This window comes from Lipotes vexillifer, unplaced genomic scaffold, assembly GCF_000442215.2.
Source record: "Lipotes vexillifer unplaced genomic scaffold, Lipotes_vexillifer_v1.1 scaffold1350, whole genome shotgun sequence".
Taxonomy (NCBI): domain Eukaryota; kingdom Metazoa; phylum Chordata; class Mammalia; order Artiodactyla; family Lipotidae; genus Lipotes; species Lipotes vexillifer.
Genome location: NW_006799035.1, coordinates 285,847 through 288,114, shown reverse-complemented (window position 1 = coordinate 288,114; position 2,268 = coordinate 285,847). Strand labels below are relative to the sequence as shown.

Genomic DNA, 2,268 nt, shown 5'->3' with positions numbered 1-2,268 from the left:
CAAAATTAACAGCGTTTTCCTAAAAATCTAAGCAACCAACACAAGACACACTGTAAACAAACCTACGTAACATTGAAAAATCATAGATTAATAGCTTTATTACATTGTCAGCTGATTCAAAACATTGGTAAAAAAAGGTAAGAAAAAGATAAAACAAAAAAATTAGTAAATAAGCATGGGAAATACTTAGCTTCTCATTTGCTAATGGATGTGATGTGTATTTATAATTCAATAGAAACAAATTATATATAATTAACATAAACAATGAAGATGAAAGTGTAACTGGCACTATATTTTTTCATGGCAACAGACTAATATAATAATTCATAATACAATTCAGAAAATTACCTTAATTTCAAATTCCTTGACTCAATTTATTTTTACATCTGCATATCGCATATCCAAGGAAATGATCCCATCTAAAGTTTTATGCAAAGCAATTCACTGAAGCTTTATTTCAAACTACCAGCAGAAAAAAATGAAGTCTCTCACAAAAAGAAATTATAAAACATATTAGCAGGATATTCAGTAGCTATTTATAATGAAATATTTTTCATATGTTAAGGTGAAAATCAGTACAACTTAAATATGAATAAAACCACCTAGGGCTACCCTGGTGGCGCAGTGGCCGAGAGTCCACCTGCCGATGCAAGGGACATGGGTTCGTGTCCCGGTCCGGGAAGATCCCACACGCAGCAGAGCAGCTAGGCCCGTGAGCCATGGCCGCTGAGAGACCCAAGTACCGCAAAAAAAAAAAAAAAAAAAAAAAAAAAACTACCTAAAAAAGTAAGGACTATACAATGTCTGAGAAGTAATAAATGACAAGTATCAGGGTAAAAGCATTAAGACCCTGCTTTTACTTTTTTAAACTTTCTGCTATGTGTTTATTTGTATGAAGCCTTTAAAAAAAAAATTTCTTTGGACATATCCCAAATAATTAAATGACCTCCAAACACCCTACCCTTTAATTAGTCCTTTATTCTTGATCATGACTGCATCAGCTCTAACCCGTTTTGTTTTGTTTTCTCTCTTGGAGTCAGCTACCTGGGTGTTCCAATACTGCTTTAACCACCTCTTGGTGTCTCAGCTAAGAATGCCTGTCTCAGTTCCGCCTGGAAATCCACCACAGGTACTTGCTGCTGCTGCTGAGATCGCCTTGGATACAGGTGACACTCCTGGCTGCTCAGTGAGGCTGTTCTTCTCCGTTTGACTTGGACTTCTACCTCTGGTACGTGCTGTTCTGTGGTCCGTCTCAGGTGTAAACGGTCCCTGGCCCGCTCCATCGCGCCGCTGGCCGCTCCTCAGAACACACCGTTAGGCATCTCCGGCAGCAGCTCCACTCTACGCGGCCTTTGCCGGGGCGGCACCCGACACATCTGTTTTTTTATCATCTTCATTCTCATTGCCATCATTTAATTCATACCCTAAATGACTCACTGCAATATCATAATTTTCCTTGTTCATTTCTCTGTGTTCACCTTCATTAATATTTCCCATCCTCATAACCATATAGATATGCAGTGATTTTTATATTTAACTCAATGATATTTTGTATTGCTTATAGTATTTTATGCATATTAATTTTGACTCTCCAACATACAACTACATCATAAACTCCTTAAAAGCAAAGGTAATAGCTGCTATTTTATCAGTACTCTATTTTTAAATCCTAGAAAAATATTGAACACATGCCTTCTGAAAAAAATAACTATTTTTGCATTTAAATTCAATTATAGCTATTTGAAAAATAGCATCTTATACTAGTTTCAGATGAGTGGTTTCAAACTTTGTAAAGCCACAAAACCCTTGCATAGAATGAAACTTACCTTAAACAAGAAAAATATAAGCATAACTGCTATAGTTGAAATGGATTGGGGGTAGCAAAACCACACAAATTTTCCTTGCTTTCAATCAGATGACCTTTGATGTATGTGAATTTTAAAATGTCTTCTCTATAATATTTCATCTTATTGAATTCTTGTACTGGCTGATCCATTATTTCATAATATAAAAATGTCAAAAATATAAAACTATTTTCCTATGATTAGTATTTTAATTTACCACTTATAAAATTTAAGCCTTGTGTTTCAACTATATTTAAAGATGTGTTTTGGGTAGTTTAGTGGATCAGAAATAATGCAGGCATCCATTCAGCAAATGTTCACTAAGCACCTTGTATGTGTTCTATAGGCACTGGATATAAAGTGGTAAAAAGAACAAAACATGCAGACTCCCTATTTTGAGGCATCTTGAGTTTTGGCGGGAAAA

General features: G+C 35.3%; 1 pseudogene across 1 annotated transcript; it reads right to left on the bottom strand.

Annotated features, from left to right (window-relative positions):
• Window positions 1–1,035: 1,035 nt before the first annotated feature.
• Window positions 1,036–1,341, bottom strand: LOC103083847 (SNRPN upstream reading frame protein pseudogene; annotated as a pseudogene). The gene has a single exon (XR_014368716.1). The product of XR_014368716.1 is annotated as an SNRPN upstream reading frame protein pseudogene (transcript).
• Between the last annotated feature and the right edge of the window lie 927 nt (window positions 1,342–2,268).